General features: G+C 41.8%; 1 long non-coding RNA gene across 1 annotated transcript; it reads right to left on the bottom strand.

Moving 5' to 3' along the window:
* Positions 1 to 4154: 4154 nt before the first annotated feature.
* On the bottom strand, positions 4155 to 10038 carry LOC127003594 (uncharacterized). Its single transcript, XR_007757160.1, has 4 exons — positions 9870 to 10038; positions 6470 to 6686; positions 5938 to 6054; positions 4155 to 4427 (listed from the first exon to the last, which is right to left on the bottom strand). It is a non-coding gene; the product is annotated as an uncharacterized LOC127003594 (long non-coding RNA).
* Positions 10039 to 17989: the final 7951 nt, after the last annotated feature.

Below are 17989 nucleotides of genomic sequence, written 5' to 3'. Positions count from 1 at the left end.
AGTGAATCTACCTCTTTTTAACATAAATATACTCTTATATCATATGGCAAGGTGTTCAAGTACTGTTCTAGCACCATAAGCTCACGTAACTGATCAAATGTGGTTACTCCACGAGATGCAATCCACCTATTATGCAATTTCCTCAGCAAATGTGCATACTCAATAAAAGTCTGATTGGGAGTCCTGGCAGAGTTACGAAATTTAGACTGATAAAATTCTGGAGTTAACTGGTAGGCTTGGAGGATAGATTCCTTGACAATACTGTAATCTTTCTGCTGGTCAGTCATCAAGGAGAGGTAGGTTGAGAGCCCTTTTCCTTTAAAGGAAGTCTGAGCAATTATGGGCCAATACCCTTTTGGCCATGACAAACTTGTGGCAACATTCTCAAACTGAAGGAAGTATTCCTCAGCATCAAGTTCATCAAATACAGGCACAAACTTGCAGCACTTTGTCACATCAAATGCCTGCTCTCCAATAAGGCCCATTTCAGACTTCTTTTCAAGCATGGTCAACTGAAATCTTCTCTCCTTCTCTCTGTCTTCCAACTTCCGCTGCTCAACCTCTAACTCCAAAGCTCTCAGTGCATTTTCTCTGAGACAGGTAGCCCCCTCCTCCTCACACAAATGTAAGGCCTCCTCCTTAATAACACTAGTATTTACCAGCATTTTAATCACAGCGTTCTTAATCTGAATCTTCCTCCAACTTTTCCTAACAGTAATTTCGTAATGCTCTGCCAAAGCAATCCTCATCCTTCCTTAATGTACCTGCACTCAAAAACTCTAGTGATGGATTATCAATGAACTTTTGTACATTCATCTTAATATTATGCACGTACTCTCTATTGCAATAGATGGATCCCGGACAGGCCCCAATTTGTTACACCACCGGCTAGAACTTACTTTAGTTATACAATCGTAGGGTGTACCAATTACCATCCGCCTTAAAGGCAAACTAAAACAAACCGACACTAAAAACACTTGCATTTACTGAGACCAAGCACTTAAACACAGAATAAAACTATAAAGCATAAAAGTGGAAACACATGGGTACAGCACCACACCGGCTATCTGATTTCCAGCTTTCGAGCCATAACTCACTTCTCAAATAAATTCACACCACAATGAACAATTAATACGTCCTCACACAACTAGTGAGCTTATGTTACAAAATAAAACTAGAACAATACTTATGTATGGCCGACCCACGAAAGACCAACACCTTGCCACCTCCGCTTCCAGAACACAACTAACTAACTCCGGTACCCCAACTACCGATGAAAGCCGTAGGCTGACGTGGCAGCATTCAACCATCGGTTGAATGCTAACTATTTAATATAGTATAAACAACCATTCCCAACCTAGGGTCTTACGGTTATTGCCCACGTACAAAGGCCTGCAAGGCATGAGCCTGATACAGGTGAAAACTAATTAGATAATTATGGTTATTTGCCTCACAATATATATATATATATATATATATATATATATATATATATATATATATATATATATATATATATATATATATATATATATATATATATAGGCATCAGCTCTCAGTGATTTTACTATACTAGGCTACTACTACCCTACTCACCTAGACTTACGCAGGCCCACCCACGTAACCACATTACTCACCACCAACCACCATGAGAAAAAATCACCCCTCCCACAAACCATTTCACAATATATATCAAAGCATTTGTGATCATATTTTTACAAATTTTTTCAACACTTTCTCATCTGGTATAATCCATTACCCAATATCGGACCATCTACCAATTTTCCTTAATGTTAAAGTTCCCTCTAAATCTAAGAATCTACATAAAATTGAGTTTAGGGTAATAAATCAAACAAATAAACAAGAATTTGCTCAAAAAATCAATATGATCAATTGGAATGCTCTCCTTAATGAGCACGATGTCAATGACAACTGTAAAATTTTCTTAGACAATATTAAAAAAGCTTTTAGTGATTGTTTTCCACTTAAATCTAAATTGATAACTGAAAAAAGATTAAACAATCCCTGGATATCACAGGCAGTACTAAACTCTATAAGGACAAAAAATTATCTATTTAAGGACTATAAAATTGGTGCTGTCACCGAGGCTCAATACAAACAATACCGTAACATCCTAAATAATACTATAAAACAAGCTAAAAAATCTTACTATATGGCTCAATTCACTAGTTTTAAAAATAACACCCGTAAAATATGGCGAACAATCCACCAACTTTCTAATCATGACCATAAGAAGAGTTCCACAAATAACATAATCTATAATTGTAAAAAACTCTCTGAACCTTTACAAATTGAACAAGCTTTTAATGAATTTTACACAAATGTTGCGCCTAAAATAGATCACAGTCTACCACCTTCCACCACAGACCCTCTCAGCTTTCTTCAAGGTGACTTTCCTCATTCAATGACAATTCCTATAATTATCCCCCAAGATGTAATTACTGTAATTAATTCCCTTAAAAACAAACAGTGCAATGTGCATGAAATCCCAGTATCTGTATTAAAAACCAGCAAAAACCAACTTGCAATACCCTTGTCCATACTCTTTAATAATTCTATCAATAATGGTAAATTTCCTCAACTCCTAAAACATGCAACTGTTGTCCCCATCCATAAGAAAGGTCCCAAAGATGAACTAAGTAATTATAGACCAATATCCTTACTAAATGTTTTTCTAAGATCTTTGAAAAAGTAATGAGAAAATTCCTCATAAATTTTCTTGAAACTAAAACATACTTAATCCAAGTCAGTTTGGTTTTGTCGTGGTCTAAACACTTTCGATGCCTTGAGAACTTATTCAGAAGAAATCTATAAAACTTTAGATAATAAACAGTCATTATTAAGCATCTTTGTTGACTTCACCAAAGCTTTTGATACAGTCAGACACGATATATTATTACGTAAGTTGTATTACTATGGAATTAGAGGTATTATTCATGGCTGGTTTCAGGATTACTTGTCCCACAGAACTCAATCAACCAAATTCCACACTTGTCTATCTGCATCTCTACCTCTTCAATACGGTGTTCCACAGGGCAGTGTCTTGGGTCCAATCCTGTTTCTCTTATATATAAATGATATTACTTACATATTTACAAACCTTAAAACAATCCTTTTCGCAGATGACTCAACCTTAAATATTACTGGTGAAAATCCTACTGACATGATACATATAGCAAACACTGACCTACAAACCTTTCATAAATGGTGTCTGAGTAATAGATTAACAGTGAACTTAAACAAAACATTTTATATGCTGTTTACTAATAAGTCACCATCAATGCTTCCGTCCTATTTTTTTCCCAAGACATTATAAGCAGAACTAATAAACATACATTATAAGGAATAACGTATGATGATACCATGACCTTTAAGCATCACGTAACAAACCAAATCCTTAAATTATCCAGGCTAGTATCTCTGTTATATCAAATTAAAGAATTAATGCCCATTGATGTTTTGAAAATGTTATATAACGCACATGTCTTACCACACCTGTATTACTGTACGCCTATCTGGTGCAACACCTACCCCACACACCTGTTACCTCTGTTTAGACTTCAAAAGAAAATAATAAAATTATTACAAACAGCGACTACTTTGCCCACACAACCTCTCTTTAAAGAAACAAATTCCTTAAAACTTTTGACATAAATAAGCTACAAATTGGGATTTACATGTATAATAAGATCAAAATTGAAACCTCAGTGTCTTTACAGCCACAACATACTTATTTCAACCGTACTCATGAAAATTTAATTACACCTGCCCATAATTTAACACTTTTTCAACACTCACTTTCTTATTCAGGACCTAAAACATGGAATTCTATTCCTAATAATATTAAAGCTCTAAATTCAATACACTCCTTTAAAGAACAATTTAAAAAACATATTCTTCTCAATTATAATTATTAAGTCCATGTATCATCTGTCAGAGTGTGTCCTCAGCTTAATCAATTATTACCTTATACTATTATTATTGTATTAATACTATTACTACTTACATTATCAGTTACAGTACTACCATATTATTTTTATAAATCAATTACAATTTTTGTACTAATGATATTGTGTTGATATTATCACTTTAATTATTATTTATACTACTATTATTTTATAATTATCACAATGTTAATTATTATTATTATTTCTATAACTTATTATTATTATTATTATTATTATTATTATTATTATTGTTATGCCGGACGTGTTACTTGGGTTCCGTGTCGCCGTCAGGAGACTCCGTGGGAGGGAGATATGTAAACACTTTGCACAGCTTCTGTAGTTTAATATTCTTCCTTAGTAGTACACTTCACTCTGACTCTTCACTTACCACTAGCTTACTATGACTGGGACTGGGCTCCTCTCGCCCTCTTCTCCTATATATATCCAGAACAGTACAGTCTAGAATGTTACAGTATATTTTAGATCATACAAGAACATGTAGCTAAAATATGTGCGAGTTAACAACACTTCCGCCTGGCGCCTGGCCGCCCGTGGGGCGACAGCTCCTGCTCCCGCCCCCTTGCTCGTGTCTCCGGGAGCCTACAAGAGGCCTATGGTCGCCGGGGGAAGCTTCCAGCATAACATTATTATCATCATTTTACTTTTGTCATATATTATATGTTTGTATGTGTATATATATATATATATATATATATATATATATATATATATATATATATATATATATATATATATATATATATATATATATATATATATATATATTTTTTTTTTTTTTTCATTGCTCTCAATATATATATATTTTTCTTTTTGCACTATTGATTAAAACCGGCACCTAAGTTTCCAGTACTGCCCAAAAAGCATACAGCTTTAAATGGGCTCCCTGCACTAGTAAATTATTGTAAATACATAATTGTATAAAAAGGGATAATAAAATGTTTCAAATGTTTCATCTATTTGGGGGGATTTATATCATGGCACAAATTTGGCCCATCACTGGTACACAGTAAAGCCACAAATTTGGCCCGTCGCTGCTACACGGTAGAGCCACAAATTTGTCCCGTCGCTGCTACCAGGTTAAAGGAGTTATCTTTGTCACCAATAGCATGGGTAATCTGAGGAAGAGGGAGGAGGCAAGTGAGGTGGGGTGGTGGAGGTGGAGGCAGCGGCCGGTGACGGGAGCGCGGGGTGAGGACAGACGGTGGCCGACGCAGGTGAAGAACAAATTTAAATAAAAATGAGAACGTGTGTTTCAGTTGTTTCCATGACCTACTAATGTATTAACCCAATAGCAGCGACGGGCCAAATTTGTGGCTTTACCGTGTAGCAGTGACGGGTCAAATTTGTGGCTTTACCGTGAAGCAGTGACAGGCCAAATTTGTGGCTTTACCGTGTAGCAGTGACGGGTCAAATTTGTGGCTTTACCGTGTAGCAGTGACGGGCCAAATTTGTGGCTTTACTGTGTAGCAGTGACGGACCAAATTTGTGGCTTTACTGTGTAGCAGTGACGGACCAAATTTGTGGCTTTACTGTGTAGCAGTGACGGACCAAATTTGTGGCTTTACTGTGTAGCAGTGACAGGCCAAATTTGTGGCTTTACTGTGTAGCAGCAACGGGCCAAATTTGTGCCATGATTTAAACCCCCCAAAATAGATGATGTGTAAACTGATCACAAATGCTTTGATATGTATTATGAAATGGTTTGTGTGAGGGGTGATTTTTTCTCATTTTTCTCGCTTAGAGGGACCATTAAGAAACATGATCCCCGCTGCTACAACCACTGGGTTAAAGGCCTTTCCCTCTAAGCAAGGGATGTACTGAACATTTTACAACACACTGGGTTACTAAGTGAGCTGAACATTTTACAGCTCAATATAACGGTTCACCCTTTGGGGGCTTCTGGCGGGGGTAATGAAGGCAGGGCAGGAAATGAGTAGAGAAAGCTTACCTATTTCTCCAAGCTGCTGAAAAGCTTGTTGGTGAAGAATTACTTGTCGGTGAAGAGACTGTTGTTGAGGTGAGGAGTGCCCTGTGTTATGGAACCTCCCGGCACTGCTACACCAACCTGCAAATGCGTGTCCACTCTCAAAGTCTTGTACCAGGAAAGACGGCATGGGATAATATATTATAAAATCTCTCTCTCTATCAAGGGCTGTATAACATAAGATAATTAATCGATACTCTCTCTCATATTTGTTTTTTTACATACTTTTCTTCCTCTACCCTCCCTCTCTCCAACACAAAATGTCTCCTGGTCCTCAATAACGAGATTCACTTATATTTATCATTAAAATAGTTAATTCCCCTTGTTTCTTGGCAATACAGTGTATTTGTATATGCATACAGTCCCTTACAAGCTGGATAATATTACACGTAATAGGAATGATAATAATGACAATAATAATAATTACAAGATAATTTAATACTAAGCTATTCTAACCTAAAACTTATTCAAACCTAGCCATACTTTTTTTCCTTACCTCCCTTGGCTGGGCCTGGTGGTGGGCCCAAGCCGGCAAGTGTTTATAGCGGCCCCATCTAGCTTTCCCTTGGACAGTCCCATACAGTCCAGGATGATGGTGGTGGGCTTCAGGACAAGTAGTCTGTGGCAGCGGTGGATTCAAACCCTCATCATCTATGACGCAGCGAACGCAGGACCGGCACGCTAACCACTCAGCCACCGTCTCCTTCCCCAGCCTGTGTTCCGACGCCAAATATGCAAAAAGTAAAAACATATGCCTCAATGTGTCATCCCAGACTATATATAAAGAGAATTAAATCTAAGTCATCCTAACCTAACCAAACTTTAATGAAACTAATCTAGCCTTAGCAAGCCACTGACAAAACACAATATAAACAGAAATGTATCTCCAGGTGTGCCCCCCCAAGACCATATATTTAGAGAATTAAATCTAAGCTATCCTAACCTGCCCAAACTTTAATGAAACTAATCTAGCCTTAGCAAGCCACTGTCAAAACAATATAAACAGAAATATATCTCCAGGTGTGTCCCCCCCAAGACCATATATTTAGAGAATTAAATCTAAGCTATCCTAACCTGCCCAAACTTGCTGAGCTATCCTAACAAGACCTAACTTAACCTGGTAGTAACAAGGGCCCAAATTTGTGGCTTTACAGTGTACCAGCGACGGGCCAAATTCTTGCCATGATATGTAACTTGATATATTAAGAAGGATATAAACCCCACCACCGACCATCAGGATCCACCGGGAAGAAGCCTACCAGCGCAATAGGCCAAGACGTAAAAATAAATAAATAAATAAATAAATAAATAAATAAATAAACAGATGATGCATAAAATGATCACAAATGAATTGATATATATTATGAAGTGGTTTGTGTGAGTGATGATTTTTTTCTCATTTTTCTCGCTTAGAGGGAAGGGCCTTTAACCCAGTGGCAGCAGCAGGGATCATGTTTCTTAATGGTCCCTCCAAGCGAGAAAAATGGAAAAAATCACCCCTCACACAAACCATTTCATATTATATATAAAGCATTTGTGATCAGATTATGTATCATCTATTTTGGGGGGTTTATATCATGGCACAAATTTGGCCTGTCACTGCTACACGGTAAAGCCACAAATTTGGCCCGTCGCTGCTAGACGGTAAATCCACAAATTTGGCCCGTCGCTGCTACACGGTTAAGCCACAAATTTGGCCCGTCACTGCTATATGGTAAAAACACAGGTTTGGCCCATCGCTGCTACATGGTGAAGCCACAAATTTGGCCCGTCACTGCTATATGGTAAAAACACAGGTTTGGCCCGTCGCTGCTACATGGTAAAGCCACAAATTTGGCCCGTCACTGCTACACGGTAAAGACACAGGTTTGGCCCATCACTGCTACACGGTAAAGCCACAAATTTGATGTGTCGCTGCTACCGAGTTAAGAAACATGATCCCCACAGCTACCGGGTTAACCGTACCTGCCGTGCACTCTACTACCACAATGAAATAAAACAAATATATACTGCGTTGCACCCCAAGACAATATTTTAAGAGGCGGGGAGTATGGAGATGACCGTAGCCACCTCTCCCGCCAGTGACATCAACGGCAGTGTGGTGAGAGGCCTATCCTGCCTATATATCCTAAACAAGTGGGTGTTATTCCAGAAAAAACACCCAAGTCTCATCACTTCACACTTATTTATATATTCAAGGGCTGAAAAATATCGGAAACATTAACAAAAAAAATGCCCGGTCAGCACTAAGTTATCCTAACCTTGGATAACTTAGATTTTAACGTAACCTCCTGTGAGAGCAAGATAAAAATTGACAGACAAAATAGGTCAATTCCGGCCCTCACGGTACCATGAGCAGACCTCTAGAATAACACCCGATGGTCTAGGATAAAAAAGTTGGAAAATTTCATTTAGTCGGCGCAACATCTGTGGTCATATGCCGGAGAGAGACAGGAGGGGAAGGAATTAAAGAAGGGAACAGATCCCAGGAGACGGGACACAACCCCCGATTAATACCTGGTACACTGCTGGGTGGACAGGGGCATAGGGTATTGGAAAAGCCTCCCAAATTTTCCCACTCTGCCCAGGAATCGAACCCAGGCTCTCTTGGTTGTGAGCCGAGTGTGCTAACTGCTAACCACTGCACCACGAAGCCCCCAGGTCTAGGATAAGATACTGGTCATCGCTAAGTTATCCTAACCTTGGATTAAACTTAGATTTTAACCTTAACCTCCTGTGAGAGCAAAGTAAATATTGACAGGCAAAATATAGGTTCATGCCAGCCTTCAGTACCAGGAGAATGTATAACTATAGAATGAAACCCGATGGTCTAGGGTAAGCACATGTGGTCAAGGCAACAACGCTAACCTACATATTCCCCCTTAGAGTTAATAGGTTCACCACCCCAGGTCATCACCACCACATGCATCACCTAATATCACCACAATCACCATCAATACCACCTCAGACACATATGAAATCACAACCATGATGATGCAAATGCAAAAAAATCAAGAGAAATAACACTGAAATAAATAAATCTGAAAAATTCGTAAAATTCACCCCGCCCGCTAGACGAGTCACCCTTAAATCACTTCTAGCTCACGTTAACCTTCAATATTTCCTGAGTAACACAACCCAAACCTCATATCTGCAATAATACAACACAAATACACCCTAACCCTTAATATAGGAGTACCCAGGCATCTTACACTGGTCAAAACTCACGGATATAAGGTCACGTATGGTTCGCTCCCATCCGCCGGTTACGCCCTTATGACCTCACCGCTAAACGCCCATAATTCAATATCTAAGACCCTCACACCTCATTTGACCCCATACATTAGGTCATTCAGCTTAGTTCTCCCTCTCATAGCGTTCAAAGTTCTTAGGTGTTATTGATAACTGAGATAATACATCACATATGGTTCGCTCCATCCGCCGGTTACGCCATTATGACCTCACCGCTAAACGCCCATAATTCAATATTTAAGACACTCACACCTCATTTGACCCCATACATTAGGTCATTTATCTCAGGTCTCCCTATCATAGTGCCCGAAGGTCTTAGAGGTCATTAATAATTAAGGTCATATATGGAGCCGGACACCCCAAGCCAGTTATATACGTGGCCTTTCTGACCTTACCGGCTTATATCCCGCTCTCCAACTTCACACACAGGAATGCAGTGCACGTGTCGCCATGCCCCTCAAGCCCCGTGCTGCTACGTACTCTAGTTTACCGGAAATCAGTAAAAAACGATGAACTTCTGAACAACCACGGCGGCCATTTAAATCCACCTCTCCCCCCACCGATACATTTTCCCTATTTCCACCTATTACAAGCCTTAATTCACTGCCCTCACCCACCCAAAACAATCACAAGGGACTATTTACCGTTTCTAGATGCATGGCTCCCTCGGCAACAGGATAATTCGCTTCAAAAAACACAAAAATAAAAGAGCCGACTCCCTTCACGGATGACATTGTGACTTCCAGGTGTGTGCGAGAAATACCTCCTCGGGGAAATAAGTCGCGACACTACCCAATACACATGTCCAATTCGGTAAAGACAGCAAAAAACGTCTTAATTTGCCTTGATTTATGTCTCTTTAACCACCTGTGATCTGTATATAAGCGTTGAGATTGCCCAAACCAGGAGTGAGTATCAGCTCAGAGTAGTTCCTCCTATGTAATCTCCTATGTGTTTGTTTTAAAGCCTTCTACTGATTTTAAGTGTTTATCTGATGTATTTGCAGTGTATTGAAGTCGCAAAGGGACAGTTAAACGATAGCAGTGAGTGATATATTGAAAATTACATTGTTCCAAGCCCCTTTGGAGCTATTTTCCGGCTGCGAGCTGATTCCTGCCAGCTCAATAGATTCTCGTACTTGAATTAAATGACCCTGGAACTGTCTTCTCCGCTCCAATAACTAGATTTATTTAGAGACAGGGTCGAAATGTTTAATTAATAGGGCTTTTTTTGCAGTGCTTAGGTATATTATCGCTGACATAAATAGTTTTAGTTTAACCTCGGAAACATTAATGACTCTATTTAACTGCCCTTTGCCCTTTTATCGCGTGTCCTGTCATTAGTAGTAAACCCCAATTTGTCGCCGGGCCTTAATAACAGCGGTAAGGCCTTGGAATCATTATTATTCGTTATTAATGGGTTGGTCTCAGTCTGAATCTCGGCACATGTTGTGAACGAAACTGCAGAGTATAAAATCCTATCACTCTTCAGCACGGGCTACAATATGATGTAATGAGCTTATATGTGGGAATAATGGCTTCAGGAGTTCTTACACTTAGTAGTCTCCCCTTACGCGAAGCATGGAGGAGGAGGGAGGAGAGGAGATAGAGGAGGAGGAAGGAAATGAATCACGTATTAATTAGATCTTAAAGCCATTGGTTACAAACGTTTCTTCCTGTATAAACTGGTAATTATATCGCTTTTTCTTTAATTAAACCTATAACTGTGTAAATAATGGCTTGAAATATTTAATAAGGGAAGATGAGAGAGAGAGAGAGACGTTGAGACAGAGAAAGACTCATTGAGAGAGAGAGAGTACCTCTCTCTCTCTCTCTCTCTCTCTCTCTCTCAAGCATATCGCTACAAAAAAGCTTCCTGTACCGACATATGCCGAGTTGGGCGAGCCAGCTATAGGCCATGCTGACTTCAGACCATGCCGACTTAAAGAAATTCTGGGCCATGTTGAATTTGCTGAGCTTGGCTCCATATGCGTTCTTACGAATGTAGACAGATGAATATTGTTTGCGATCGATGACACTTTGCGTAATGAGGAAACAAATTAAGGCGTAAACCTATATGTAGACAAGTAAATTCAGACTGAACCAAATTCTTTTCTTCATCAACGTTGTAGTGATCGATTGATTGATAGTTTATTGTTGCAGGTAAACAAGGGAGAAGGGAGGAACATGCCATCCCAACCCCCAGGCAGGAGAGAGTGTGATTATACAACTATTAATACATGTGTGTGTAGCACCATGAAAACTAAAAAGACAGATACAATGGTAGAAAGGAAAGCACAACAAGGAGGGGCGGTAATTTCTGAACAATAATAAGACAATAAAATGTGGGACGGAGAACATTGCCCAAGCTAATTCAGATGGGAATGAATACAGAGATAGAGTAAATACTAGTCCTTAAAGTAAAAACATCATAGAGATCACAGCCTTGTATAGCACGGCAGTAGTTCAGGGCTGCCACACGGCATCACCTCACTGTCGTGCAAAACTGAGGGTGTTCCTTTGAGGATAGCAGGGAGGACATCATGGTTCGTGGTTCAACAAATTGTTCTGGGGTACTAAGGTCAGTAGAGAGAGAGAGAGAGAGAGAGAGAGAGAGAGAGAGAGAGGGGGTGCTTCTCTCTCTCTCTCTCTCTCTCTCTATCTATCTATCTATCTATCTATTTCCAAATACCCACAGGAGAGGCTATAATTAAAATCCTATCCAGTTTATTGTTAGCAGATAATATTAATGGAACAGACGTCTCTACATATCACGTGACGACCCCCCAGCCAACGACTTTTAAACACAATACCTTCCAAGGGGTTATATGTACACACACACACACACACACACACACACTGACAGATAGATGTATAGATAGAGATATATTTTTATTGACCACAAATGTACATAAAACCAAAACCTTATACTCAATTCGGAAGTTATTCAAGAATGCTAATTTCGTTAATATAAGAACGTTTCCAATTTGTAGTAAAATCTTTATCTAGTCACTTAAATATACGGAACTCTAGTGTCGTTTCCGGCTTAAAAATAGTTTGAAAAAATATTAAAACTTTACAAATTTAGATAATGATACGAAACTACTTATAATCACTCTCTCTCTCTCTCTCTCTCTCTCTCTCTCTCTCTCTCTCTCTCTCTCTCTCTCTGATAAAAGAAAACTTAATAAGAATAACCTAAAACACAAACCCTGGAAGATGACGAGCTCTCTAAAATAAATATATACTGAAATGTTAATAGCCCGGACATTTTAAGACGTCCAGGACATTTATAATTGAAATGAGCTTGTTCGGATCAGCGGTCTCGTGATTTGGACATGATAACTTACACACACACACACACACACACACACACACACACACACACGACCGTTTAACTAGCTCGTATAATATTGTGAAAGGTGTGGTGTCACCTGTCATCCCGTATCGTGAGACAGCCCATATCCTTATTTTATCATCGCGGAACCCCAAAATTGCTATCATAGACTGACTAATTAAGTGAAGCATCTAAGTGTGAAAAAAGTACTAATGAGGACTTAATTAAATAACGATGGAAGGCTTGTTATTAGGTCACAAGAAGAAGAGGAAGAGTGACGGGTGATATCCTCGTTACACACACACACACACACACACACACACACACACACACGTCATCATTTGCTTTCATAATAAAATAAATAAACTTTGCTGGGACAGATTCCGACTAGCAGACGACAAAAGACACGGTACCTTGTCGAAATTCGGGTATGTCTTCAGGATATGGGATGTCTCATGATACCCGGATGTCTCATGACGCCACACCCTGGGCTTACACGTCATTCAAAGTGCCCGTTAACACGCACACACACACACACACACACACACACACACACACACACACACACACGACACAAAACAATAGCCCCGCGCCCCCCCCATCAAGAGGCCCACAAGCGAACTACTCGCAACAACTATCTCCAACTATCATTCACCCACAAAGAGAAGTAAGTGGGCGGGGCGAGCGCGCGCCCTTCCTCTCTTAAACCCAGTACCTCAGTGTAGCACAAACCTCCACGTCGTCCGGCAGTAGTCTCCGTCAGGCCGCTGTTCAGTGTGTTGATCGCGGGAGCTCTTCACCAGTACCTCAGTTTAACACAAACCTCCATCTCGTTCGGTAACAGTCTCCGTCAGGCCGCTGTTCAGTGTGTTGATCGCGGGAGCTCTTCACCAGTACCTCAGTTTAACACAAACCTCCACCTCGTTCGGTAACAGTCTCCGTCAGGCCTCGCTGATCGCAGGAGCTCTTCACCGATACCTCGATTTAACACAAACCTCCACCTCGTCCGAAGCGTAGTCTCCGTCAAGCCGCTGTTCAGTATGTTGGCCGCGGGAGCTCTTCACCAGTACCTCAGTTTAACACAAACCTCCACCTCGTTCGGTAACAGTCTCCGTCAAGCCGCTGTTCAGTGTGTTGATCGCGGGAGCTCTTCACCAGTACCTCAGTTTAACACAAACCTCCACCTCGTTCGGTAACAGTCTCCGTCAAGCCGCTGTTCAGTGTGTTGATCGCGGGACCTCTTCACCAGTACCTCAGTTTAACACAAACCTCCACCTCGTTCGGTAACAGTCTCCGTCAGGCCGCTGTTCAGTGTGTTGATCGCGGGAGCTCTTCACCAGTACCTCAGTTTAACACAAACCTCCACCTCGTTCGGTAACAGTCTCCGTCAGGCCGCTGTTCAGTATGTTGATCGCGGGACCTCTTCACCAGTACCTCAGTTTAACACAAACCTCCACCTCGTTCGGTAACAGTCTCCGTCAGGCCGCTGTTCAGTGTGTTGATCGCGGGAGCTCTTCACCAGTACCTCAGTTTAACACAAACCTCCACCTCGTTCGGTAACAGTCTCCGTCAGGCCGCTGTTCAGTGTTGGCCGCGGGACCTCTTCACCAACACCCGCTGCCCCTGAATCTGCTGGTCTGGGTTCGATTCCCATGCACCGTAGGTCAAGTGTTTATGTGTTACGGCCCCCGACTATGTATCTTCCGGGTCCCAGTTCGATACCCGCCCTCTGCTGCATGTTAGAAGTGTGTTATATCGGCGGGGAGTCTTAACAAGCGCCGCCCCCGCCCACGTAACTGTTGTCCCCGGTTCGAATCCCGCCCTCACCTACAAGCCCCGTAGCCGCCCATGTAACTGTTGGCCCCGGTTCGAATCCCGCCCTCACCTACAAGCCCCGTAGCCGCCCACGTAACTGTTGGCCCCGGTTCGAATCCACCACCTACAACCCCGCCCGCCCTTTAACTGTTGTCCCCGGTTCCAATCCCGCCCTCACCTACAAGCCCCGTAGCCCGCCCACGTAACTTCTTGGCCCAGTTCGAACCGCCCTCACCTACAAGCGCCGGAGCCGCCCATGTAACTGTTGTCCCCGGTTCGAATCCCGCCCTCACCTACAAGCCCCGTAGCCGCCCACGTAACTGCTGGACCCGGTTCGAACCCCGCCCTCACCTACAAGCCGCCCACGTAACTGTTGGTGGCCCCCGGTTCGAATCCGCCTCGAACAGCCCTGAACCTAGCCGCCCACGTAACTGCTGGACCCGTTCGAATCCCGCCCTCACCTACAAGCCCCGTAGCCGCCCGGCCCCGGTTCGATCCCCGGCCTCTGCTGCATGTTACAAGTGACCTCGCCTCCACCCCAGCGTAACCAGCGTGTCACAATACAAAGGAAGGAGCTTGTGAGACTTCAATGACCTCCGGCAGTACTTCGAGGTCAACATCACCACGTCAGAGTACTTAAGTATACATTGAAATTATACGTGTTTTTGATGTGGTTGTGGTGACCGGAGGGGTGGTTGTGGTGGTTGTGGTGACCGGAGTGGTGGTTGTGGTGGTTGTGGTGACGAGGGATGTATGGTTCCGACAGAAATACCGGTTTTCTTAAATAATAATACCACCCCGCCTCTTCCCGGTATAAGTCATAATACCAGTAAAAAAAAAAAAATACCGATAATATATGTAGTGGTGTTTACTTTTGAAATTTAAAACTTTTGGCTTGTCTATTCTCATACAATAACTTATGGAACACTACAATCGCGCAAGGCAGTTTATTAAGGTGACTTCAAACATTATTTTTTGCATGAGAGAGAGAGAGAGAGAGAGAGAGAGAGTTTATTAAGAGTGAGAGAGAGAGAGAGAGAGAGAGAGAGACTACAATCGCACAATGCAGTTTATTAAGGTGACTTCAAACATTATTTTTTGCATGAGAGAGAGAGAGAGAGAGAGAGAGAGAGAGAGAGAGAGAGAGAGAGAGAGAGAGAGAGAGAGAGAGAGAGAGAGAGAGAGAGAGAGAGAGACTACAATCGCACAATGCAGTTTATTAAGGTGACTTCAAACTTTAATTATATTTAGCAAGAGAGAGAGAGAGAGAGAGAGAGAGAGAGAGAGAGAGAGAGAGAGAGAGAGAGAGAGAGAGAGAGAGAGAGAGAGAGAGAGAGAGACTACAATCGCACAATGCAGTTTATTAAGGTGACTTCAAACTTTAATTATTTTGAGAGAGAGAGAGAGAGAGAGAGAGAGAGAGAGAGAGAGAGAGAGCATGAGAGAGAGAGAGAGACTACAATCGCACAATGCAGTTTATTAAGGTGACTTCAAACTTTAATTATTTTTTGCATGAGAGAGAGAGAGAGAGAGAGAGAGAGAGAGAGAGAGAGAGAGAGAGAGAGAGAGAGAGAGACTACAATCGCACAATGCAGTTTATTAAGGTGACTTCAAACTTGAATTATTTTTGCATGAGAGAGAGAGAGAGAGAGAGAGAGAGAGAGAGAGAGAGAGAGAGAGAGAGAGAGAGAGAGAGAGACTACAATCGCACAATGCAGTTTATTAAGGTGACTTCAAACTTGAATTATTTTTTGCATGAGAGAGAGAGAGAGAGAGAGAGAGAGAGAGAGAGAGAGAGAGAGAGAGAGAGAGAGAGACTACAATCGCACAATGCAGTTTATTAAGGGGACTTCAAACTTTAATTATTTTTGCATGAGAGAGAGATAGAGAGAGAGAGAGAGAGAGAGAGAGAGAGAGAGAGAGAGAGAGAGAGAGAGAGACTATAATCGCACAATTCAGTTTATTAAGGTGACATCAAACTTTAATTATTTATTGCTTGAGAGAGAGAGAGAGAGAGACTACAATCGCACAATGCAGTTTATTAAGGTGACTTCAAACTTGAATTATTTTTGCATGAGAGAGAGAGAGAGACTACAATCGCACAATGCAGTTTATTAAGGTGACTTCAAACTTTAATTATTTTTGCATGAGAGAGAGAGAGAGAGAGAGAGAGAGAGAGAGAGAGAGAGAGAGAGAGAGAGAGAGAGACTACAATCGCACAATGCAGTTTATTAAGGTGACTTCAAACTTTAATTATTTTTTGCATGAGAGAGAGAGAGAGAGAGAGAGAGAGAGAGAGAGAGAGAGAGAGAGAGAGAGAGAGATTTTTTGAGAGAGAGAGAGAGAGAGAGACTACAATCGCACAATGCAGTTTATTAAGGTGACTTCAAACTTTAATTATTTTTTGCATGAGAGAGAGAGAGAGAGAGAGAGAGAGAGAGAGAGAGAGAGAGAGAGAGAGAGAGAGAGAGAGAGAGAGAGAGAGAGAGAGAGAGAGAGAGACATCAGAGTTCACTTCCTTTTGAATCATCCATCTGTCACATAACTTCGCTCTTTCTCTCTCTCCTTTTTATATAGGTAACAGATTCTCGTGTCATATGAAATGCCTTCTATATCTCCTGTGTCCCCTCCCCCACACCCAGGAGCTGCCGTGACCAAGGCCTATCTCAGCGCCTGTGTCCCCTCCCCCACACCCAGGAGCTGCCGTGACCAAGGCCTATCTCAGCGCCTGTGTCCCCTCCCCCACACCCAGGAGCTGCCGTGACCAAGGCCTATCTCAGCGCCTGTGTCCCTCCCCACACCCAGGAGCTGCCGTGACCAAGGCCTATCTCAGCGCCTGTGTCCCCTCCCCCACACCCAGGAGCTGCCGTGACCAAGGCCTATCTCAGCGCCTGTGTCCCCTCCCCCACACCCAGGAGCTGCCGTGACCAAGGCCTATCTCAGCGCCTGTGTCTTGTCCCACACCCAGGAGCGGCGATGATACTGTTCAGTGTGCTATTGAGGATAGGTCATCACTGGTTAGCTGGTGTTGGGAGAGCGGGGCACCACCACAGTATATTATATAAAGTTCTTTATATTACAGCAACACTTATAAAGTAACTCAATCCCTTTCCCTTGAAGCAATAGTTCCAACACCTTTGATTTAGTGATTGAATGTTTCCTTCCCACACTTTTCATTTCCTTGTTTCCTCTGACCCATTCTCTCTCCTCCTCCTCTTCTCTGTCTATCTTCATTCCTTCCTTCCTTTTAATTAATGTCTAAGTTATCCTTTGTGTGATGTTCCTTCTGGTGGTCAAATCTTGCATCTAATTTCCCTTCGTCTATTCTCTCTCTCTCCTCCTCCTCCTCCTCCTCTCTGTCTATCTTCATCCCTTCCTTCCTTTTAATTAATGTCTAAGTTATCCTTTGTGTGATGTTCCTTCTGGTGGTCAAATCTTGCATCTAATTTCCCTTCGTCTATTCTCTCTCCTCCTCCTCCTCCTCCTCCTCCTCTCTGTCTATCTTCATCCCTTCCTTCCTTTTAATTAATGTCTAAGTTATCCTTTGTGTGATGTTCCTTCTGGTGGTCAAATCTTGCATCTAATTTCCCTTCGTCTATTCTCTCTCCTCCTC

This window comes from Eriocheir sinensis, chromosome 25, assembly GCF_024679095.1.
Source record: "Eriocheir sinensis breed Jianghai 21 chromosome 25, ASM2467909v1, whole genome shotgun sequence".
NCBI lineage: Eukaryota > Metazoa > Arthropoda > Malacostraca > Decapoda > Varunidae > Eriocheir > Eriocheir sinensis.
Note: the sequence above shows the minus strand (reverse complement) of the source record. Positions and strands in the feature narration are given on the sequence as shown.